Source organism: Budorcas taxicolor, chromosome 5, assembly GCF_023091745.1.
Source record: "Budorcas taxicolor isolate Tak-1 chromosome 5, Takin1.1, whole genome shotgun sequence".
Classification (NCBI taxonomy): Eukaryota; Metazoa; Chordata; class Mammalia; order Artiodactyla; family Bovidae; genus Budorcas; species Budorcas taxicolor.
In genome coordinates, this window is record NC_068914.1 from 86038807 (window position 1) to 86065494 (window position 26688).

Below are 26688 nucleotides of genomic sequence, written 5' to 3' on the forward strand. Positions count from 1 at the left end.
ACAGGGAGGCCTGGCGTGCTGCGATTCATGGGGTCGCAAAGAGTCGGACATGACTGAGCGACTGAACTGAACTGAAGATGAAAATATTTTAGATATATTCAGTTAAGTAAAATATATTCTAAAATTTATTTCATGTGTTTCCTTTTGCTTTTTAAATGTGACTACTAGAAAATTTTTGATTATATATGTGGCTCACATTATATTTCCATTGGGTAGCCCTAATCTACAATTTACCTAGATGTTTCTGTGAACTAGTTGGAAAAATAAAAATAAGAAAAATGGGGAAGAACAGACACTTTAAAAAGTAGATACTTGAATAACCAATAAAAGTATGGAAAAAGTGCTCTAGATTTTAAATAAATGCAAATTAAAACTATAATGGATAACCACTTTCATCTACCATAGAAGCAGATGATTAAAAAAAAAAAAAACTGGTGAGGTTCAGTGCACAGCTATCCCTTGTCTGCAGCGGGGGAGAATCTAAATTTGGTGCAACTCTTTAGAAGTTATCCATGAAGTTGACTGTGCATGTATCTATCATCCAACAATTTTGCTTCCTCTAGGAGAGAAATTCTTAGACACATGCATCAGGGAACATGTTAAAAATGTGTTCATAGCAGCATTATATGCAGTTTTTAAAACTGGGGGGAAAATAGTTGAATGGATAAATCGGTATATTTGTACAAATATATACTATTGACCATTGAAAATGAACTACAAGCTAAAGGCATCAACATGGATGCCTCTCAAAAGCTTAATATTAAAGAATGGCTGCTACTGCTAAGTCGCTTCAGTTGAGTCCAACTCTGTGTGACCCCATAGACAGCAGCCCACCAGGCTCCCCCATCCCTGGGATTCTCTAGGCAAGAATACTTGAGTGGGTTGCCATTTCCTTCTCCAATGCATGAAAGTGAAAAGTGAAAGTGAAGTCGCTCAGTCGTGTCTGACTCTTTGCAACCCCATGGACTGCATCCTACCAGGCTCCTCCATCCATGGGATTTTCCAGGCAAGAGTACTGGAGTGGGGTGCCATTGCCTTCTCCAGTTAAAGAATGGAGCAAGTCATAAAAGAAAGCATGTGGTATCCCATTATATAAAATTCAAAATCAGGTACAACCAAGCTATTTATTTTTTAAGAATGCATGTATAGATAGTTATTATACAGAGAGACAGCATGATTATCACAGAATTAATGATAGTCACTATCTGTGGGCCAAGGGAGGGGATACAATCAGAAAGTAGTCAAGAGACATCTAAAATCTACTACTGAAGTAGTTCTTAACCTAGTTGATGAGTATATCAGTGATTATCTTATTATTGTTTTTTAAAGTATACATAAATATTTTATAAGTTCTTTGTATGTATGATAACAGGCTATAAAACAGTTATAGCACTGAAACTAACTTTATTTGTCCACGCACACACACACACAAAAACTAGATTTTTAAATATGTATGGGGAAAGAAGGGCTTCCCAGGTGGTGCTAGTGGTAAAGAATCTGCCTGCCAATGTAGGAGACCTAAGAGATGTGAGTTCAATCCCTGGGCCTGGAAGACCCCCTTGGAGAAGGAAATGGCATCCACTCCAGTATTCTTGCCTGGAGAATCCCATGGACAGAGGAACCTTGAAGGGCTATAGTCCATGGGGTCACATGGGGTCATACACAATCACATGTGGTCATGCACAATGGGAAAAGAACTCTAAGGAAGTAAAGCAAAATATTTAATGATGAAGATGAATGTAGATGAGTAATTCAAGGAAAAATTTGAATATTTAGTCTGTAGGGCAGCTTTGATTGTTGAGCTGCTTTCTAATAGATGTCAGCATTCTGCTAATTGTGCTTATTAAAAACATAAGTAGCATTATATCACTACAGACATAAACAGGCAAGCTTGAGTATTTTTAGGAAAGTTCTAGATGCTTCCTAATTCTTTTGCACATATAGAAATTTATGACTAGTTCATTTGAATGTACATAAATCTCCAAAAAGTGTAATACTTTTTATGAAGCTGGATGGCATCACTGACTCGATGAACGCGAGTCTGAGTGAACTCCGGGAGTTGGTGATGGACAGGGAGGCTTGGCGTGCTGCGATTCATGGGGTCACAAAGAGTCGGATACAACTGAGCAACTGAACTGAACTGAACTGAAGAATGTATAATAGAATATTATTTTGATTACTATGTAACTGTTCTTATGATATATACTCATATTTTGGTCAAATTTCTATGATGAATGAACCCTATTACATGTAACAGTATCACATATTACCTTACCAGTAAAACTTGTACATTTAGTAAATAATAGTACTTCTCACTTGGTGGACTCATGGCTAGCAAATGTAAGTTTTGCGTCAATAAACTTGATGAATTTGTCTTTTTAATTTTTAGATGAAGGAAATAGGAGCTAAGTCTGTCAGCTATTTCCATTCACTCTGCAGCATGATTCATTTATTTATTCACAGGCCACCTTCTCTTGTCTCTTACTTTTGCTATTTTTTCATTTTCATCCTAAAATTTATGATAATGATCTCAAAGACAATGCTTACATTACTGTACAGAAATACCAATAAGTTCATTCATGATTACATGAAGGGGAAGCTTGTTTCAATAATGACTAAAGAGAAAACTAAGGAAGTATAACAATTTACTAACAGATTAACAAAGAGATTGTGACTGGGATAAATAAATACAATGAGCTGAAGGAAAAAATAATGCCTTAGGAATCCAGATGATGTTACTTCCTTCTCCTTGAATACCTGTGGCAGATTCATGTTGATGTATGGCAAAACCGATACAATATTGTAAAGTAATTGACCTCCAATTAAAATAAATAAATTTATATTAAAAAAAGAAAGCCTATCATAGCCACAAGGAAATACTGCAATGTATAGCATTTTCTAGAAGAAAAAAAAAAATATTCTTTTTTGTTTTTGGACCCCAGCCTGCCAAATACATGCATTTTATTATAGCAAGACTGATTACTGTTCTTTTTATAAAAATAATAATTTTATTGCCTGATTTTAAAGGAAGGTAGCAAGCCCCAGGTTAAATAGCTTGCTAAATACCATTGGTAGAAGCCAGTAAGTAGTTAAGTTAGAATTCAAGCTTAGGTCTGTCCTGTTCCACAGTTTGTCCTGTCAACCTCTGTACAAAACTGGCCATATGCCCAAATCCATCTTCATTTCCTCTGTAGCTTTTAACCAGATCAAGTCATTCCTGATATATAGAACAGAAATTTATCTTAACATCCAGGTTAATAGTACTGTTTTAGTACAAGACCCTAATTTTAACTTTTTTAGAAGAAAAAATTTACAGAATAATTGTGACTGATTTGACTCCTATAAAAATTCCTGCTATTAGAAGTACTAAGGCAAGAGCAAAGGCAGATTGAACCAAAAAGAAGCCCAGAGTAGCCTATTTACTTCAATCTCAAATTTAAGTAGCACTCACTTTCCAAAGAGAATAATCTTTTACCTTTTATAGGAGAGAAAGGATTTAGATACTATGTTTAACCTCTTCAGCTACCTCCCACACTCCACATACGGTATGTGAGGATAGTACAAAATGATTCACTCAACAAAGCTGAGCCTATATTCTGTCTAAAGTTTCTCCAACTCCTAAAACTTTGTGACATTTGGTTTTCTATGTTATTATCAAGCAGCCACACTAATCTTACCATCCCTGAGGATACACCTCTGAATTTTGTGTTCTCTCTGTATATGCCAATGTATGCTCAGAATGTATTTCAGATGCTTTGAGACCTCCTGTATTTTAAAGGATAGAACCTTGAGACCTATTATCAACTACAAGGGTCCTTTTGGAAAAACTGCTACCCAATGTAAACTCAAGCTTTTCTCAATAGAAGACTATCTTTTACATTTTGATAAAAGCATAACAAGCCTTCCTTTTTTAAGTATGTGCTTCTCACCCTAAAATTTGTCTTTATCTAATAGACAAGAGTTTGAGTAAACTCCGGGAGTTGGTGTTGGACAGGGAGGCCTGGCGTGCTACAGTCCATGGGGTCATAAAGAGTTGGACACAACTGAGCGACTGAACTGAACTAAGACTTTGGCCTTATTTCTAGGCATACTTCCATGACCATGGTTATCCTAACTCCACAGAGTACAAGTTTACCTAGGATCCAAGCTAGAACCCAGACATTTAGTAATTCCCAGGTCACATGTTCATGCGACACTCATAATCTCAGTCTGTCCATTGCTTCTTCATTTGCCAGAATAGTCCCCATCACGGGGCACTAGAGGTGACCTCCTAAACAACTCTGCAAATACAGGCAAATGTGCCAAGTCCCCTCCTTCAAGATATGTCAGAGTCCTAGCCAAACCCACCCTCCACTTTTGTCCATTGCTACCAATTGCTTTACTCTTTGTAAAGAAAAATACCACATATTTCCACAAATATCTCTTCTGTGGTAGGGGATAGCGGGGTGGGTAGGGAGCAATGTAAAATCTCCCATCTCACTTCACCTGCCAATTTTTTTTTTTTTTGGCTCTGTTTCTAACGATTTCAGTTGGCACCTAGCTTGTAGTAAATGTTTGTTGAATGAGGGAATGATTTAAAATTTAATTGTATCTATTCTAATGCTTATTCTCATGCCTAGAACCCACGAGCATTTATTTGTTGAAATGCTAAATTAATCACATGAGTAATTACTTGGAGTTAAAATATATGTGGCTTTAAATATATGAAAATTCATACAAAGATTAAAAGGTATATTACATTGCTAATTCATTCTTTCCTTAACATAAAGTTGCTTTGGATATAAAGTAATTTCAAAATTATAAGACAGTGTTTTATTGTTAAATTGTCAAATGGTGAAAGTAATTTATTCATTTGAAAATATTTTGTGAACCCTAACTGTGTGCATGCCTCTAGAGTGGGCCTGGAGGCACAAGGGTGAGGGTAGTGAGTAAAGTGGAGGAGGTGCCAGGTCAGGCTGTACAGGGGCCTCCCCCTGGTGTGAAGCCACATGTATTTTTAGGAAGATGAATGTGATGGTGAGTATGACAGTTTTCTTTGCTCCAGTGCCAAGAACAGATCAGAAGGAAGAATTTGATGGATTTCAGTGGATCTCTTTAGCTTAATATTCACCCATATGGTAGAAAAACCATCTTTTACTAAGAGGAATTAAGATACATCTTTTCTGTTTTGTAGCTCTGTCTCATTGCTAATAAAAAGGTGTTTCAGAAGTTTCTGTACAGATCAAGACATGAGCAAACAGAAAATTGTCGTTATAATGCTTAATTTGTGAAGCTATTACATTTTCACTTTAGCAGTAATGTGAGGTAAAGTAATGTGAAACTGCCTTACAGTTTATAATTTTATGATAATGATTTCCATCTCATTGTTTATAAAATTTTTATGTCAATGGCACTATTTCCTTTCAAGTAATTGCTGAGATATTACATATGTATTTTCATCATACTCCAAGCAACTTCTAGGAATACTTCTAATTCCTTTTAACTGCATCAGACAAAGTCATTAGGTAATTTCATGTTTTAGAATATGTATTATTTAAAGATTGCTACACTGCCATGTTGGGGCTTCCCAGGTGGCTCTAGCGGTAAAGAACACGCCTGCCATTGCCAGAGACATAAGAGATATGGGTTCAATCCCTGGGTAGGAAATGGCAACCCACTCCAGTATTCTTGCCTAGAGAATCTCATGGACAGAGGATCCTGGTGGGCTACAGTCCACAGAGTGGCAGAGTCAGACACAACTAAAGCAATAGCACCGCACGGCACAGTGCCATCTTATTATACTAAAACAACTGTTCTCCTTGTCATACATTTGTACTGTTAACATCACTGTCCTCAGATAAGTCAGTTATTGAGTTTTTTAATGTGATATTTTAGTGTCCAGTTCATATAAGCATTCTTTTTGTTCTAATTATTGTTTTGTGGTTTGGACAAAAATGGATACTGAATCAAAAAAGAATGCCCAAGACACAGAGGCCCACGTCAACCATGATGCTGTTTATTTTAATTCCTAATGCTCTTTAGGAAGCATTTTGTTCTACTCACTTTAGAAAGATATTTAAATGATTGGCTTTACTACCAGCATTAAGGAAGAACACTGACATAGGGAAGATCTCAAGCACTTTTTTCTCAATTCATTTTCCATTTAAATTCCATAAAAAGTAAGTACCCCAAGAAAGAGAGGTTTTCGTATATACGTTAACTGGTAGGATGATTATGTTGAAGGTAAAAGAAACAGAGAACACTGAATTTTAAGTGTAATTTCAATTACACAGCAGAGGAAATCTTGGAAAAATCACTTAAAAGACTTATATGCAAAGTGGGAAAAATGATGCTATTGCTTTGGATTATTACGAGAACTAAATGAGTTAATGAGATCCAACCAGTCCATCCTAAAGGAGATCAGTCCTGAGTGTTCGTTGGAAGGACTGATGTTGAAGCTGAAACTCCGATACTTTGGCCACCTAATGCGAAGACCTGACTCATTGGAAAAGATCCTGATGCTGGGAAAGATTGAGAGCAGAAGGAAAAGGGGACAACAGAGGATGAGATGGTTGGATGGCATCACCAATTCAATGGACATGAGTTTGGGTGGACTCCAGGAGTTGGTGATGGACAGGGAGGCCTGGCATGCTGTGGTTCATGGGGTTGCAAAGAGTTGGACATGACTGAGCCACTGAAAGGAGAAGGCAATGGCACCCCACTCCAGTACTCTTGCCTGGAAAATCCCATGGACGGAGGAGCCTGGCAGGCTGCAGTCCGTGGGGTTGCAAAGAGTCGGACACGACTGAGCGACTTCACTTTCACTTTTCATTTCCATGCATTGGAGAAGGAAATGGCAACCCACTGCAGTGTTCTTGCTTGGAGAATCCCGGGGATGGGGAAGCCTGGTGGGCTGCCATCTATGGGGTCGCACAGAGTCGGACAAAACTGAAGCGACTTAGCAGCAGCAGCAGCAGAGCCACTGAACTGAATTGAACTGAATGTATATTAAGGTGTTTTGTATAATTGTGAAACTTTATACAAATATTAGCTAATTTCATTAAATGATGATTTATGGTTATTCAGAGATATTTCTGTTGGGAGCACAATTTTCATAATGAAGCGACAGAACTCACACTTGATGGAAGGCAGCTGTAGAATGGATTGAAAAGAACTCAGGAACAAATTATACCATTGTTTGTATTAAGATAGCCTACAGCAGTAAATCAGCTACATTCATTCCCATGCACCTGCAAATAAACACAAGAGAGGGATCCTGGGAGCCACTCTTGCAGTGGAAAGAAAATCAGATCAGTCTTGGTGTGGTTTGAAATTCTTAAGTTTGAAATGACACAGATGGGTTTTGCAATGCCTATGGTATGGAACCGTACTACCACAGGCAATAACTTTTAAAATTAAATAGAGATAACCTTCTTAGAATTAAAATATTTTTAATGATAAATATGTCTTCTCTAATGTTTACAATATAGTGGAGAAATTGGTGTCAGATGACCAATGACCAGTTTAATGGAAACTGATTATTTTATTTTTTTGTTTAACAAATATTTATTGAGCATTGCTTATGTGTAAAATGTTCTGCTAAGTACTAGCCTGTGAAGCCCAGGGAAGAAAGAAGGAAGATAGAAGTACTGTGTGCTCACTGGAGAATTGTCCCCAAGTAAAACAGGCTATAAAAGAAGTCAGGTAGGTTGGAGTAGGAAATAGCAATCTACTGCAGTATTCCTGCCCAGAAAATTCCATGGCCAGAGGAGCCTGGTAGGCTACAGTCCACAGAGTTGCAAAGAGTTGGACACAACTGAGCACATACACACGGGGAACTAAGATCTTATATACCTTGGGGCAACTAAGCCCACACACCACAACTGCTGAACACACATACCACAGTTCAGCACAGTGAAGGACCCCACATGACACAAAGGAAAAATCCTGCATGCTGCAACTGAAACCTGACACAGGAAAATAAATGAATGAATAGATATTTTTTTAAAAACTGAGGTAGGAGAAAGAATCTTTCAGTGTGGAAAAACCTCAAGTCTCCGGATTGAGACTTGAGAGGGATGGTATAACTCCCCATCATGGAATCCTTGTCACAGCATAGTCGCATGAAGGCCAGTCCTAACCCTTTAAATAATTGTATTACCGATTTAACTTGATTTAGATTTTTTAAAATTTGTTTTTCATTATTATAAGACTATTAAATTATTAAGTAGTAACTAGCAGAATAACTCTGGAGAAGGCAATGGCACCCCACTCCAGTACTCTTGCCTGGAAAATCCCATGGACGGAGGAGCCTGGTAGGCTGCAGTCCATGGGGTCGCAAAGAGTCAGACACAACTGAGTAACTTCACTTTCACTTTTCACTTTCACGCATTGGAGAAGGAAATGGCAACCCACTCCAGTGTTCTTGCCTGGAGAATCCCAGGGACAGTGGAGCCTGGTGGGCTGCCGTCTATGGGGTCACACAGAGTCGGACATGACTGAAGCGACTTAGCAGCAGCAGCAGCAGCAGCACCAGAATAACTCTACTGAATACATTAAGCCTTTTCATTCATTCATTTTACAAACAAATGTCTACATTGTACCACATACCAGACATCATTTAAGATAGCACAACAAGTGGATATCAGCTTATATCCGAATGGTTGGAGCCGTGTGCCTGCAGCAAACCCCATTTAGTGTCATCCCTCTCGTTTCTTGTCTTCCCCATTGGCTCAGTGGTAAAGAACCTGCCTGCCAATGCAGGAGACGTGGTGTCAATCCCTCGATCAGGAAGATCCCTTGGAGAAGAAAATGGCAACTTACTGCAGTATTCTTGCCTAGGAGATGCCATGAACAGAGGAGCCTGGCAGGCTGCAATCCATGGGGTCACCAAAGAGTCAGAAATGACTTAGCCGTGAAACAACAACCTCATTACTGACTGTCCTGGAGCCCATAACGCGCAAATGAGCTTTTCCTCTGTGTTTGCTACTACTGTTCCCATTACACTGTTCCCCTGACTCCATTCCATTTGGTTCAGTCTCTCCTTTCCACCCAGTGCTTCAGAATTCCTCATAGGACTGCCTCATAATGGCAAAAAATAAAAGAAAGAAGAAAGGGAAGGAAAGGGAGAAAGCCTGAAATCAAATTTTAAAAATAATAACATTGATTTTCTTGACCAAGTGTTAGTCGCTCAGTCATGTCCAACTCTTTGCAACCCCATGGACTGTAGCTCACCAGGCTCCTCTGTCCAGGGAATTCTCCAGACAAGAATACTGGAGTGGGTTCCCATTCCCTTCTCCAGGGGGTCGTCCCAACCCAGAGATTGAACCCAGGTCTCCCACACTGTTCAGTTCAGTTCAGTTCAGTTCAGTTCAGTCGCTCAGTCGTGTCCAATCCTTTGTGACCCTATGAATCGCAGCAAGCCAGGCCTCCCTGTCCATCACCAATTCCCGGAGTTCACTCAGACTCACATCCATCGAGTCGGTGATGCCATCCAGCCATCTCATCCTCTGTCATCCCGTTTTCCTCCTGCCCCCAATCCCTCCCAGCATCAGAGTCTTTTCCAATGAGTCAGCTCTTTGCATGAGGTGGCCAAAGTACTGGAGTTTCAGCTTTAGCATCATTCCTTCCAAAGAACACCCAGGGCTGATATCCTTTAGGATGGACTGGTTGGATCTCCTTGCAGTCCAAGGGACTCTCAAGAGTCTTCTCCAATACCACACTGTAGACAGATTCTTTACATCTGAGCCACCAGGGAAGCAGGAAATTCTTAATATGATTCCTAAAGGAATTCTAGAAAATATTTAGTACAGAATAATTGGAATAAGTATAATATTTCCCACAGTGACTACATGGGGAATATTTATCTTTTTATACTGTATTTCAAATTTGAAAAAACCTTTTTGCAGTAATGATCTGTGTGTCCATTCTGATACACTCTGTGTAACTCTTTTGTGGACCTGTAAAATTTGAATTAGAATCACAGTCAGTACTCTATCATAGAATTTAGCCTTTATCTTGTTAGAACTTCTCATGTTGAGAAGAACAGAGACACACTTTGTTTCCTCAGTTACTGGAAGCTTTATGGTAAAGGTGCATAGAAAAGTAAATGGGGAAATGAGAAAAAGACTCAACTTCTGTGCAGCCCTGCTTCATGGAGATCTAGAAACTAATCAGTCATCAGACTGGTAGCTGTCTGCTCTTGGTCTCTGTCTTCTGCACATCCCCCATCACTATCAACTACATCAGTCTTCTTGTGATCTCTGTTTATTCTTCTCTCTCTGAGTCTTTCCACTTCTGTATTGCTCTATCCTCTTCAGATATTTCATATTCTGCTTTCCTGAGAGAGGAAGAATATAGATTGTTTCTCAACATTCTCTGGTATAAAGCATCCACCCTATACCAAAGCTGTTGACATATTGGTGTCAAACATAGTTATATCCAGGCAGGCAGTTTATGGGACACAGTATGACTATTTGCATATGGGAGACCTCTTACCCACTCCCCCAGCTGTGGGTAGAAACAGGCCTTGTGAGATTCCTGAGAAGGGAAACAGTGTTAGCAGTGACTATGGTATATAAATATGCCGACCAAAGCTTCTGAAGCATTTTGCACAATATGAAGGAACAGCGTGATGGAGAATATATATAATTCAAAGGCAACATTTCCCTTCCTTTCATTGCCAGTCGAAGCAGGAGAATGGCTAATAACTTTAATTTCTGCCTTTAGTATGAGAGAAATTTTAGAGTGAAAAAAAAAACTGGAAAAAGAATCCCAAGATCAGTTATCCTCAGTTCAGTTCAGTTCAGTTGCTCAGTTGTGTCTGACTATTTGCGACCCCATGAATTGCAGCAGGCCAGGCCTCCCTATCCATCACCAACTGTCAAGAGTCTACCCAAACCCATGTCCATTGAGTCAGTGATGCCATCCAATCATCTCATCCTATGTCATCCCCTTCTCCTCCTGCCCTCAACTTTCTCAGCATCAGGGTCTTTTCCAATGAGTCAGCTCTTCGCAACAGGTAGCCAAAGTATTGGAGTTTCAGCTTCAACATCAATCCTTCCAATGAACACCCAAGACTGATTTCCTTTAGGGTGGACTGGTTGGATCTCCTTGCAGTCCAAGGGACTATCAAGAGTCTTCCCCAACAAAACAGTTCAAAAGCATCAGTTCTTCGGTGCTCAGCTTTCTTTATAGTCCAACTGTCACATCCATACACGACAATTGGAAAAACCATAGCCTTGACTAGATGGACCTTTATTGGCAAAGTAATGTCTCTGATTTTCAATATGCTGTCTAGGTTGGTCATAACTTTCCTCCCAAGGAGTGAGCGTTTTTTAATTTCATGGCTGCAATCACCATCTGCAGTGATTTTGGAGCCCCCAAAAATAAAGTCAGCCACTGTTTCCCATCTATTTGCCATGAAGTGATGGGACTGGATGCCATGATCTTCATTTTCTGAATATTGAGCTTTAAGCCAACATTTTTACTTTCTTTCACTTTCATCAAGAGGCTCTTTAGTTCTTCTTCACTTTCTGCCATAAGGGTGGTGTCATCTACATATCTGAGGTTATTGATATTTCTCCCAGCAATCATGATTCCAGCTTGTGCTTCCTCCTGCCCAGCATTTTTCATGGTGTACTCTGCATATAAGTTAAATAAGCAGGGTGACAATATAGAGCAGCCTTGATGTACTCCTTTTCCTATTTGGAACCAGTCTGTTGTGCCATGTTCAGTTCTAACTGTTGCTTCCTGACCTGCGTATAGGTTTCTCAAGAGACAGGTCAGGTGGTCTGGTATCCCCTTCTCCTTCAGAATTTTCCACAGTTTATTGTGATCCACACAAAGACTGTGGCATAGTCAATAAAGCAGAAATAGATATTTTTCTTAAACTTTCTTGCTTTTTCAACGATCTAACGGATGTTGGCAATTTGATCTCTGGTTCCTCTGCCTTTTCTAAATCCAGCTTGAACATCTGGAAGTTCACAGTTCACGTGTTGCTGAAGCCTGGCTTGGAGAATTTTGAGCATTACTTTACTAGCATGTGAGATGAGTGCAATTGTTCGGTAGTTTGAGCATTCTTTGGCATTGCCTTTCTTTGGGATTGGAATGAAAACTGACCTTTTCCAGTCCTGTGGCCACTGCTGAGTTTTCCAAATTTGCTGACATATTGAGTATGGCACTTTCACAGCATAATCTTTTAGGACTTGAAATAGTTCAACTGGAATTCCATTACCTCCACTAGCTTTGTTCATAGTAATGCTTTCTAAGGCCCACTTGACTTCACATTCCAGGATGCCTGCTGAGTGTGAGTGATCACACCATCATGATTATCTGGGTCATGAAGATCTTTTTTGTACAGTTCTTCTGTGTATTCCTGCCACCTCTTCTTAATATCTTCTACTTCTATTAGATTCATACCATTTCTGTCCTTTATTTTGCCCATCTTTGCATGAAATGTTCCCTTGGTATCTCTAATTTTCTTGAAGAGATCTCTAGTCTTTTCCATTCTATTGTTTCCCCCTATTTCTTTGTATTGATTGCTGAGGAAGGTTTTATTATCTCGTTGCTCTTCTTTGGAACTCTGCATTAAAATGAGTATATCTTTTCTTTTCTCCTTTGCATTTTGCTTCTCTTCTTTTCAAGCTATTCCCTTGGCAGAACTGTATTAGCCTTTTCCCTGCTTCATTCTGTACTCCAAGGCCAAATTTGCCTGTTATTCCAGGTGTTTCTTGACTTCCTACTTTTGCATTCCAGTCCCCTATAATGAAAAGGATACCTTTTGTGGATGTTAGTTCTAGAAGGTCTTGTAGGTCTTCAAAGAACCATTCAACTTCAGCTTCTTCAGCATTACTCATCAGGGCATAGACTTGGATTACCATGATATTGAATGGTTTGCCTTGGAAACAAACAAGAGATCATTCTTTCGTTTTTGAGATTGCATCCAAGTACTACATTTCAGATTCTTTTGTCTATAATGGCTACTCCATTTCTTCTAAGGGATTCCTGCCCACAGTAGTAGATATTATGGTCATCTGGGTTAAATTCACCCATTCCAGTCCCTCTTAGTTCGCTGATTCCTAGAATGTCAATGTTCACTCTTGCCATCTCCTGTTTGACCACTTCCAATTTGCCTTGATTCATAGACTTGACATTCCAGGTTCCTATGCAACATTGCTCTTTACAGCTTTGGCGCTTGCTTCTATCCCCAGTCCCATCCACAGCTAGGTGTTTTTTTTGTGTTTTTTTTTTTTTGTTTTTGCTTTGGCTCCATCCCTTCATTCTTTTTGGAGTTATTTCTGCACTGATCTCCAGTAGCATATTGGGCACCTACCGACCTGGGGAGTTCATCTTTCAGTGTCCTATCTTTTTGCCTTTTCATACTGTTCATGGGGTTCTCAAGGAAAGAATACTGAAGTGGTTTGCCATTCACTTTTGCAGTTTACCACATTCTGTCAAACTTCTCCACCATGACCTTGTCTGCCTTGAGTGGCTTAGTTTCATTTAGACAAGGCTGTGGCCTGTGTGATCAGATTGGCTAGTTGTCTGTGATTATGGTTTCAGTCCGTCTGCCCTCTGATGCCCTCTCTCAGCTCCTACCATCTTACTTGGGTTTCTCTTACCTTGGACGTGGGGTATCTCTTCACGGCTGCTCCAGCAAAGCGCAGCCACTGCTCCCCAGGTAATCTTTACAAAGTAGACCACAACAAGGCTGGCTGTAGGTGTGATGATGCAGTAAGAAAAAGAATGATGAAGTATTTTCTTATTAAGTAATACAGTGACAAAATTTTCTTACATGAAATGGGGTTGAAACTTGAAGTTGATGATAACTCTCTCCAAGGCAGAGTTCAGGGCTTGTCTGACTTGGTGATTCCTTACAGTCACTGCGGAACTTCAGAGACACATCTGGGAGGAACCAGAGAGGCAACCAGGGACCATGTCCTCTTATTTGTGTCCGTAATTGTACTATCCATTGTACTGTTTGCCAATTTGATAACAAAATGAAAGTAACTGAAGTTAAATCTAAGACATTTTGACCAGTCTTCAAACTCAGACCATCCTCTGTATCTTGCCCCAGCTTATTTTATACCTATTATTTTAATGGCTCCTTTATTCTATTCAGCTGTGGTACCCTAATTGACTTAACTATCCTCCATTGTAGTATATCTTCATTAGTTCTAATCATTTAACTATTTTATGTCTGTGATAAATAAAAGTACAGTGACAGTATATCTTCCAGCATACAATATTTTTCCATTTAGATGGTTTCCTAAGGATACATTTTAGGAATGAGACTTTGGGTCAGGAATAATTGGGTATGAATATTCTTATGTAAAACTGCTGGATTCATTCCAAAAGGAAGTTGAAGTGAAGTGAAGTGAAGTCTCTCAGTCGTGTCCAACTCTTTGTGACCCCATGGACAGTAGCCTACCAGGCTCCTCCATCCATGGGATTTTCCAGGCCAGAACACTGGAGTGGGTTGCCATTTCCTTCTCCAGGAGATCTTCCTGACCCAGGGATTGAACCCAAGTCTCCTGCATTGTAGGCAGATGCTTTACCATCTGAGCCACCAGGGAAACCAAAAGGAAGTTACACTAACTTAAACTCTTACCAGAATTAAAGACTATACCAATATCACTGTATCTTCATCAGCTTTAAGTATTGCTATTATTTTTATTTGCTTGCCCCCTCATATTCTGTCCATCTTTTCCCCATATTAGGACATGTAAGCTAGCCAACATACTGGTATATGGCTTAGATTCAGTGTTGTTGTTGTCATTCAGTCACACAGTTATGTCCAACTCCCTGCAACCCCATGGGCTGCAGCACACCAGGTCTCCCTGCCCCTCAGCATCTCCCAGAGTTTGCCCAAGTTCATCTTCATTCCATTGGTGATGCTGTCCAGCCATCTCATCTCATCCTCTGACACCCTCTTCTCCTTCTGTCCTCAATCTTTCCTAGCATTAGGGACTTTTCCAGTGAGTTGTCTGTTTGCATCAGATGACCTAAATACTGGAGCTTCAGCTTTAGCTTCAGTCCTTCCAGTGAATATTCAGGGTTGATCGCCCTTAGATTGCCTGCTTTGATCTTCTAGCAGTCCAAGGGAATTTCAGGAGTCTTCTCCAGCACCACAGTTCAAAGACATCAATTGTTCGGTGTTCTTCATTCTTTATGGTCCAGCTCTCACAACTGTACAGTGATTTATATATAAATAAAACTTTATTGACTCATTTTTAGAAATGGCTTTAGCTCCAAATTTCTAGTGGTTTTGAAATTTATGCATGTCCATGGTTAATCGTCTCAATAATTCTAAAGGTTTTATTTTTAAAAGAAAACAGCAGTAATTAACTAAAGATAATAGATGTTTTTTTTTAAACTTGCTTTATGTAGGAAAAATGTGAAACATGAAAATAGGGGGAAAGGCTTGACTATAGAGAATAATCCAAGACCAAGATGTTCACCATGGTCTTCATACTACATGCTTGGGAGCTATACTTTTCTAAAATTGTTGAACTCCACATATTTTACAGTTTAAACACTGTGTTGCCAGACTTGGCAAAAGTTTGTTTCATGTTAGTCTATTATGTAGGAATTATACTAGTGAACAGAGGTTACACTGTCTGAGGAGTAATGATTCAAGTTTGTTACAGTAATTTTTTCTGATTGGATACCCCAAAATCAAAATTTCTCATGGCTAAGGGTACTTGTAAATTTATATCATCCTAGTTCTGATTGATTGACACTGTGTTTCTTTATTTCTTCTCAGACAAAAGTGAAAATGCCCTTTCCTGGAGAGGTACTCTGTCCTTTTCTAGGCACCTCTCTACCACCACCATTAGACTATAAACATGTGTAATCAGACCATAAATTCCTATAAAGAACTCTGAGATTTAACCCTTAGCAGTATCCATTTGGTTTTGAGGTGATAGCTTAGTGATCTTGTTTAAAGAAATCACAGTTCTGCATCAGGAATTGGAGATGAAATCTTGCTTCCCTAACACTTCTCAGTAATGAATTGACAAGTGAAGCCTGTGTGGTAAGCCAGTAGAAGAATCGTAGCAGTGTCACAAAATTGTAGTAAACTATTCCTTCCTTTCTCCAAAACCCCATCTATTTTTAAAATTTATTTGTTTTTTAATTGAAGGATAATTGCTTTACAGAATTTTGTTGTTTTCTGTCAAACCTCAACATGAATCAGCCATAGGTATACAAATATCCCCTCCCTTTTGAGCCGTGGTCCCATTTCCTTCTCCATCCCACTCCTCTAGATTGATACAGAGCCCCTGTTTGAGTTTCCTGAGCCATACAGCAAATCCAAAACCCCAAGTCTTTCATAAACTCTTCTGGGAAGGTGGCAAAATTCTGTAGGTTTCTCAGTGATTGATTGGAAAGATAAAATTTGAAATTTTGTGCTATAAAAACAAGTCATATTTTCTTCCATTCCCCCATACATGAACATGAAGCACATAAATAATTTCATCATACTGAATAAAGGAACAATACAAAAAGCATGTACTGTGTAGGAATCAAGGAATAAGTTGTGTGTAGTTAATTGTGACAAGAGCAAATTGCACCAGTTAGTTCCTTTGATTATTTCTTTGGTTTAAAACTGTTCAGAGATGTGATGGAGAAATAACACCAAAAAATAGACAGAAAGAGCTCTATGTATGAACTGATTTTGGAGTAGGTGTTGAGTAGGCAAGGGAGAATTGTTCTACCTTCAAAGAAAGCTATTAATTTCTAGATGCATTATTAAGGGAAGCACTGTGTACTTCACTGCTGGAACAGGGAACTAATCTTTTATGTTTTAATCTACATATCAAGTCTTAGTCTAGTCTGCTAGCAAAGAGTAGTTCTCTCACTCCACCAAAATGAGACCTATTTTGCTTGCTTGCATATGATTCTTTGTTCACTGCAGCACTCTCTTCTCAGCTACTATTATTGCAATTATTTTCTGTTTTTGCTCTAGGATGTGGTGAGAAGGTGCCTCATCAGAGAGCATGACTCTTTCTAATCCCAACCCACACACTTATGTCAAAGTACTTTTGTTCTTTCCCCAGAGCATTGTGTTCTTCCACCAGCAGTCACTAAGCCAGGAAAGCATGAGGGTATTTTGCAATAACACTTGGAATATACACTTTTATTTTTTAGTTGGAATTTCTAGTGTTTATATTTTGAAGGTCACATGTGATGTCACATTCTTAGTCATTAGCTGTCTACGTATTGCTGGGTAAGTAACGGCCAGGTCCATGCCTGCAGCGCTTTCCTAAAATCAGCATGAGAATGAAGAGGAGTTAGCCTTTTATGTGTATAAATGTGTGTGTCCAGATGGTTGAAAGCTACATCACAGCATGTTCAGCAAGCAATCATACAAGGAACTTTGATAATAATGAGTTGTAAATAGTGAGTAGAATTTTTCAGTGAATTTTAGTGATCTGATTATTTTGTAAGCAGTTCTGTCCTCAGCAATCTTTTTTCCTTTCCTTCTCCTCTTTCCCTTTCTCCTATCATTCCCCTCCCCCTCCTACTTTCTATCCTATTCTCTCATTTTAAGATCTTCATAAGCCATAATATTATTTGACTGGTGGGAAGTTAAAGTGGAGGATTACTGATCAGGGGATTGCTAATACTGTTTACTACTCATCATTAAACAAATGTTAAGGCTTCATCATTCAATGACCATTGTTCTCTATACAGAGTTCTAGTATAGACTAGTGGTTGAGATTTTTTAAAGGGAGGGGAATACAAAAATGACTATTCTTTGGCAAACAGATATTCTTTGCTTTCTTTGTCAATTAATTTGAGCAATCAATCTTTGTAACAAGTCTATTGTTAAGGACTCTTACTTTATAGATGGGCTTTCCAGATGATGCTAGTTGTAAAGAACCCGCCTGCCAATGCAGGAGACATAAGATTCAGGTTAGATCCCTGAGTTTGGAAGATCCCCTGGAGGAGGGCATGTCAACCCTCTCCGGGAGTTTTTGCCTGGAGAATCCCATGGACAGAAGAGCCTAGTGGGCTGTAGCCCATAGAGTTGCAAAGAGTCAGACACGACTGAGTGACTTACCACACACATATACATTTTACAGATTATAAAACCAAGGTAACTTTCCCAAAGTTAAACAGTGGGTAAGTGGCAGAACTGAGATACTGAACTGTGCAGCCTGATGCTAGACCCTGTGTCCTTAACTTTTGTGCTGTGCTGCCTGGGATGAGAGCTCAGGATGGTAGAAGAGGGAGTACATTCAGATAGCATAATACAAAGCACTATGTGATAACAATATAGATGAAAATGAAAGGGCATTGAGAGGAGGAAGACTATTTCAGACAGGTGAATGGGTGGCATCTGTACTAGCCTTGAGGGCTAGGTAGATTCTGATAGTAGAGATTAGGAGTGAGAATTTCCCTTTAAAAGGTTAGAAGAAATGGCATGAGTACAAGATCCTGAGTCTGGAAGGTAGGTTCGGAAAATAAGTAGTCTAGTTTAGCTGGAGAAAAGGACTGTGTACACAGACAGAATAAATGAAGGGAAGGGAGTCACCAGCTTCCCTGAGGTCATACTCCCCTCTTCTAATCATTCATCCCTCAAGGTTTGGTAGTGGTGGTGGTGGTTTAGTTGCTAGGTCATGTCTGACTCTTGCTACCCAAGGGACTGTAGCCTACCAGGATCCTCTGTCCATGGGACTTCCCAGGCAAGAATACTGGAGTAGAGAGCCATTTCCTTCTTCAGGGAATCTTCCTGATCCAGCAATCAAGCTCTAGTCCGCGTCATAGGCAGATTCTTTACCACTGAGCCACCAAGGACGCCCTCACAGGATAAGGTAGGCTACAGCCAAATTTTGCAGGCCCCATTTCATGGGCATTTGGAATAAGGAGGATGACGTGTTTTAATCTGTGAGGTGGCATGAACAATACTCTAAAGAGCTCAGCTTGGTGGATTAGTACTTTGAAGAAAATAATGTGAGAAGCGGGAAAAATAATTGAGACTGTATTTGTTTTCTATTGCTGAAAAACAGTCTTACCACAATATTAGGTTAACAGCTTAAAGCAACCCACATGTATGATATCAGTTTCTGTGGATCAGGAGTCTAGGCATAGCTTAGCTAGGTCTTCTGCTTAGGGTCTCACAAGGTTACAATCAATATTGGCTGGGTCTGTAGTTTCATCTGCGGCTCAGTTAGGGAAAGATTAGCTCTTTTTAGCAGAATTCTGTAGCTTTTGTACTAGTGACTCTTGTTTCTTGCCAGCTGTTAACCAAAGGCTACCCTCAGCTCCTAAAGATTTCTCTCAGCTCCTGCCATTAGCATTTCAATACTGGCATTCTGTAACATGGCAGCTTGCTTTCTCAAAGCCAACAAGGAAATGAGAGACTTCAGCTAAATAGCACTATAATCTTAATCACATTTGTCCTGTCACTTTTACCACATTCTGTTGGTTTTTAGCCAACAAATCAAAGGTCACCCCACACTTAAGGAGAGAGGATGACCTACAAGCATGAACATCAGGAAACACACAAGTAGAGACTTATAGAGAAGGCAATGGCAACCCACTCTAGGACTCTTGCCTGGAAAATCCCATGGACCCAGGAGCCTGGTAGGCTGCAGTCCATGGGGTCACAAAGAGTCGGACACGACTGAGAGACTTCACTTTCACTTTTCAATTTCATGCATTGGAGAAGGAAATGGCAACCCACTCCAGTGTTCTTGCCTGGAGAATCCCAAGGACGGGGGAGCCTGGTGGGCTGCTGTCTGTGGGGTCTCACAGAGTCGGACACGACTGAAGCTACTTAGCAGCAGCAGAAACTCATAAAGGCCTTATACTAAGGTCTGCCACAGCCAGATACAGTTGGTGAAACAAACACTCCAAAGTCTGAATTAAGTTGGTATGAATGAAAATAGAAAGGAAGAGTCAAATTCAAAAAATTATGTCTAGGAAAGATAATTATGATTTCTTTCAAAATTCATTGCATATATTAACTCACACATGCCTCAAAATATCTCTGACATAGCTACCAGAAAAATCCTTATTTCACAAGTGAGGACATAGACTTTTAGAAGTTAAGTGCCAAGATCACATACATATGAGGTTCAAATCTGAGTGTCCTAATATAGATTTTGAAAGTAGGATGTCGGTCCCTGAGTTCATTCTCTTAGCCACCCTTTCTTTACTTGTGCTTCCCTGGTGACTCAGCTAGTAAAAAATCTGCCTGCAATGAGGGAGACCTGGGTTTGATCCCTCAGTTGAGAAGATACCCTGGAGAAAGGAAAGGCTACCATCACTCCAATATTCTGGCCTAGAAAAGTCCATGGACTGTATAGTCCATTGGGTCACAAAGAGTCAGACACAACTGAGCAACTTTCACTTTTAAAAGTATAGAGAATTTAAAGAGAGATGGATAAGAAAGACTGATGATTTTAACTAATGTCAACTCTGTTTCAACTCAGAAAAATGTCATGAGAGACACTATTAAAATAATATGTATTATACATTTACTACATGCCAGGTAGTGTGGTTGGCACTCAATTTGCATCATCACATTTAATGTTGCCAACAGCCTATGATAATAGTCTTTTCTCCTGTTTTACAGATCAGAAAACATGACTGTGCCTGTACTCACTAAACTCTAGTTTCCACAAATACAAAGCGTTGTTTTTTTGTTTATATCTCTAATATCTGACACATAAAAAAGTGTCACTATATAAGTTTTTGAATGAATAGCATAGCTTATAAGTGGTAGAGTTATGATATGAACTCAGAATAGCTTCACTCTACCTCCTGTAGAAGCTAATGCATTCCACTGTAGTCATGGCAGGAAATCTAGATATGGATGTTCAGCACATATGTCAATTCAATTAATGGAGCTTGAAGAAAAGGTCAAGGCTATGTTCCCTGTAAGCGAGCATTTATGTGGATATCAAAATCCCTAAAATTAGATGAAATGATTAAGGGAGAGGGTATAAGCCCCAAACCAGCACCTGCGAGAACATCTGTATTTAGAGGCTGAGGGGAGGAAGAGGCATTCTAAAAGGCAATGAAGACAAATACATCAGAGTTGAGATGGATATATTGATATAAAAGTAAAGGGGAAAGAGAAGGCAGGAGGGTTTTCAGCAATATCAACTACCACAGGGTAAATCAAAGTGCCTCAGAATTAAGGCAAGATAATTATAGTTGAGGATTAGGAGGTCATCAGTTTGGGGTAAACAATTCAGAGAAAAGAGGGCATGAGTAAGAATCAGGGGAGTGTCTGCGGATGAGGACCTCACTACTGTAAACTACTTTGTAATTTCAGATGAACTAGTAGTAGTAATATGAAAGGGATGAAAGATTTTAATAGGAGTAAGTACTTGTTCTGTGTTGTAAATAGAAGGGTAGGCTCAAGTAGGAGGAAACTAAAGATGGCATAAAGAGAATTGACTACTGATGGAACATAGCATAGAGGAAACAGAAGCAAATGTAGAACCACTAATAGGAAGGGCTGTCCTTGGAACAGGCAAGAGACATGTTACCGTTCAAAGTAGGAGAAGAATCTGAAATAAAAGGAAAGGTCCAATAGAGAAAAATTGAGGGAATTCAAGTTGAAAGTCTTCAATTTTTATGAAAATAGAGGCAAGTTCTTCATACCCGGGAAAGGTGGGAAAGATTTCAGGACTAGAGAATAGTAAGAAATATTTTAATTAATTGAGGCAACAGTTGACCAAAAGTTTATTCAATGTTTACTCTAAAATAAGCAGAAAATTCAACAGAGAAGACAGTAAAGAATAATAATAATCATTATTAGGAACCCAACTAAGGAGATATAGCATGAGCTTTTAATAGATGTCAGCAGCATGGTTTCATAATTTTACCCCACTTCTGAAAAGTGGTTATTAAAGGAAGTTAATGGTCCTGCACAGAGTTGGGAACTGAAACTATGAGAATGACACGCAAGCAAGGAGGAATGAAAGCTGGATTCTAGACATCAGTAAAGACAATATTGGCATGGTCTGAGTTGGACAATGATGTGACTGAATATTGAGAGGAATTGAGAATCTAAAGATGTGATTTGGGTACTAGAAATAAATAACATGCTTATCATCAAGAGGAATGAGGTACATTTGAGACGCTGAAGTAAAATAGTTAAACTAATTATAATGCCCTTTCCGCAGTTTCAAAGGTTAAGTAAGGAACTATGAAGCAAAGGTATCAGATGGGCCAGAAATAAACGTAAATGAATATGGCAGAGGATGAGAGGGGTGGAGAAAATAACTGACCAGGCATCAAGACAGTTAGGGTGTTATGATGGAGGTCATAAACACAACAATAAGGACGGAGCTTAGATGTCAAGGTTCAAAAATAGAGGTTGATAGAGATAGAACAATAGCATAAGAAATAACAGTAGAAGAATGTTTTTTCAGATTGATCAGGTCTTCAGATGCAAAGTCAGCAGAGAGTGACTGCTCAAGAAGCAAGTACTTGTAGCAGGAAGGTAAAGGGTTATTTTAAATAAGATATAAGCATTGTTCCTTGCCCATACTACCTTATCACCCCTTTACAGGTGATCCTTCTAATCCTTAAAATTACCTGTAAGGCATTTTCCCCCATTTTACAAATGAAATATTCTGGTTCTGGAATTTGAATTTTTGCCTTTACTTCAAAATCTAAAGCTTTACAACATACTGACTTTCAGTGGTTTTTAATATGATACTGCAGCCTTCGAAGACTAACTAGAAATTATGTCTGATATTTGAAATGGATATGAAACACAATGGTCTTTTCTAAGGTATAATTTACATATATAACATTATATTAGTTTCAAGAATACAATATAATGATTCAACATTAAAGTATACTGGGAAATGATCACCACAGTAAGTCTAGATAACATCCATCTCTACCCATATTCATAATTTTTTTCTTAAGAACTTTTAAGATCTACTCTATGCAATACAGTATTATTAACTATGACTACCATGCCACACTTTGGCCACCTGATACAAAGAACCAAATAGTTGGAAAAAGACCTTGATGCTGGGAAAGACTGAGGGCAAGAGGAGAAGGGGGCAACAGAGGATGAGATGGTTGGATGGCATGGCTGACCGAATAGACATGAGTTTGAGGAAACTCAGGGAGATAATGAGGGATGGGGAAGCCTGGCATGCTGCCATCCGTGGAGTTACAGAGTCAGACATGACTTAATGACTGAACAACTACAACCATGCCACACACTACATCCTCATGACTTTTTATTTTATAACTAGAAGTTTGTGTCTTTTGGCCCATTTCACACCACACTATTCCCCACTCCTGACAACCACCAATCTGTTTTCTGTATCCATGAGCTCCTTATTTTTTTTAAGATTACATATACAAATGAGATCATATGGTATTTGTCTTTTTCTGGTTTATTTCACTGAGTGTAATGTTCTCAAGGTCCATCCATGTTGTCTTGAATGGAATGGAAAGACTGAATATCACTTCATGGCAGATAGATTGGAAAACAATGGAAACAATAACAGACTTTATTTTCTTGGGCTCCAAAATCACTGCAGATGGTGACTGCAGCCATGAAATTAAAAGATGCTCCCTCCTTGGAAGAAAAGCTATGACCAACCTAGACAGCATATTAAAAAGCAGAGACTTTGCTGACAAAGGTCCATCTAGTCAAAGCTATGATTTTTCCAGTAGTCATGTATGGATGTGTGAGTTGGACCATAGAGAAAGCTGAGAACCAAAGAATTGATGCTTCTGAACTGTGGTGTTGGAGAAGACTCTTGAGAGTCCCTTGGACAGCAAGGAGATCAAACTAGTCAATCCTAAAGGAAATCAACACTGAATATTCATTGGAAGGACTGATGCTGAAGCTGAAACTCCAATAGTTTGGCCACCTGATGAGAAGAACCGATTCATTAAAAAGACCCTGATGCTGGGAAAGATTGAAAGCAGGAGATTAAGGGGAAAACAGAGTATGAGATGGATGGATGGCATCACCAGCTTGATGGACATGAGTTTGAACAAGCTCTTGGAGGTGGTGATGGACAGCAAAGCCTGGCATACTGCAGCCCATGGGAATGCAAAGAGTTGGACACAACTGAGCAACTGAACTGACTATATATATGTATATACTCTATGTATGTGTGTGTGTGTCTATGTGCATGTATGTGTACACACACACCACATTTTTCTTTATCCATTCATCTATTGACAAATGCTTAGGTTGTTTCCACAATCTTGGCTGTTGAAAATAATGCTGAGGTGAACAGGATGGAGCAGGTATTTTTTTCAAGTTGGTGTTTTTGTTTATTCTGGAAAAATACCCAGAAGCAGAATTGCTGAATTGTATGGTAGTTTCATTTTTAAGTTTTTGAAGAATCTTGATACTGTTACCATACTGCTGCACCAATTTATATACACACCAACAATGCACAAGGGTTCTCTCTTGCCAACACTTTTTATTTCTTGTCTTATTGATGATAGCTATTCTGCCAAATATGAGGCAGTATCTCATTGTGGTTTTGATTCACATATCTCAGATAAATAGTGATGCTGTGCATCTTTTCTTGTACTTGTTGCCCATGTATACCATCTGTACTGAAATCAGATTGATTATATTCTTTGCAGCCAGAGATGGAGAAGTTCTATACAGTCAGCAAAAACAAGACCAGGAGCTGATTGTCGCTCAGATCATGAACACCTTATTGCAAAATTTAGACTTAAATTGAAGAAAGTAGGGAAAACCACTAGAATATTCAGATATGACCTAAATCAAATGCCTTAGGATTATACAGTGGGAGTGACAAATAGATTCAAGGAATTATATCTGATAGAGTGCCTGAAGAACTATGGATGGAGGTTCATATCACTGTATAGGAGGTGATAATCAAAATTATCCCCAAGAAGAAGAAATGCAAAAAGGCAAAATGGTTGTCTGAGGAGGCCTTACAAATAGCTGAGAAAAGAAGAGAAGTAACAGGAAAAGGAAAAAGGAAAGATTTACCCATCTAAATACAGAGTTCCAAAGAATAGCAAGGAGAGATAAGAAAGCCTTCCTCAGTGATCAATCAAAGAAATAGAGGAAAACAGTAGAATGGGAAAGACTAGAGATCTCTTCAAGAAAATTAGAGATACCAAGGGAACATTTCATGCAAGATGGGCACATAAAGGACAGAAACAGTAGATATAATAGAAGCAGAAGGTATTAAGAAGAGGTGACAAGAATGCACAGAAGAACTATACAAAAATGATTTTATTGATCCAGATAAACATGGTGGTGTGATCACATGGACATCCTGGAATGGGAAGTCAAGTGGGCCTTAGGAGGGATCACTATGAACAAAGCTAGTAGATGTGATGGAATTCCAGCTGAGCTATTTCAAATCCTGAAAGATGATGCTGTGAAAGTGCTGCACTCAGTATGCCAGCAAATTTGAAAAACTCAGCAGTGGCCACAGGACTGGAAAAGGTCAGTTTTTATTCTAATCCCAAAGAAAGGCAATGCCAAAGGATGTTCAAACTACTGCACAATTGTGTTCAACTCACACGCTAGTAAAGTAATGCTCAAAATTCTCCAAGCCAGGCTTCAGCAACACATGAACCGTGAACCTGCAGATGTTCAAGCTGAATTTAGGAAAGGCAGAAGAACCAGAGATCAGATTGCCAACATCTGTTGAATCATAGGAAAAGCAAGAGAATTCCAGAAAAAACATCGACTTCACTAAAGTCTTTGTGTGAATCACAACAAACTGTGGAAAACTGGTAAAGAGATGGGAATACTAGACCACCTTACTTGCCTCCTGAGAAATCTGTATGCAGGTCAAGAAGCAACAGTTGAACGAGACATGGAACAATGGGCTGGTTCCAAATTGGGAAAGGAGTATGTCAAGGCTGTATAGTGTCACCTTGCTTATTTAACTTCTATGCAGAGTACATCATGTGAAATGCTGGACTGGATGAAGCACAAGCTGGAATCAATATTGTAGGGAGAAATGTCAATAATCTCAGATATGCAGATGATACCACCCTTATGGCTGAAAGTGAAGAGGAACTAAAGAGCCTCTTGATGAAGGTGAAAGAGGAGAGTGAAAAAGCTGGCTTAAAACTCAAATATTCAAAAAAAAAAAAAAAAAAAAAAGATCATGGCATCCACTCCCATCACTTCATGTCAAATAATAGATGGAGAAACAATAGAAACAGTGACAGGATTTATTTTCCTGGGTTCCACAATCACTGCAGATTGTGACTGCAGCCATGAAATTAAAAGACATGTGCTCCTTGGAAGAAAAGTTATGACCAACCTAGACAGTATATTAAAAAGCAGAGACATTATTTGCTGACAAAGGTCCATCTATTCAAAACTATGATTTTTCTAGTAGTCATATATGGATGTGTGAGTTGGACCATAAAGAAAGCTGAGGACCAAAGAATTGATGCTTTTGAACTGTGATGTTAGAGATCCAACCAGTCCATCCTAAAGGTAACCAGTCCTAAATATTCATTGGAAGGACTGATACTGAAGCTGAAACTCCAATACTTTGGTCACCTGATGCAAAGAACTGACTCATTAAAAAGACCCTGATACTGGGAAAGATTGAAGGCAGGAGGAGAAGGGGAAGACAGGATGAGATGGATAGATGGCATCACAAACTTGGACATGAGTTTGAACAAGCTCCGGGAGTTGGTGATGGACAGGGAAGCCTGGCATGCTGCAGGCCATGGGGTTGCAAAAAGTTG

At 39.2% G+C, this 26688-nt stretch overlaps 1 protein-coding gene across 1 annotated transcript in view; it reads left to right on the forward strand.

Moving 5' to 3' along the window:
• SLC2A13 (solute carrier family 2 member 13) overlaps positions 1–26688 on the forward strand; it is a 521832-nt gene that overhangs the window by 483715 nt on the left and 11429 nt on the right. The window lies entirely within an intron of this gene.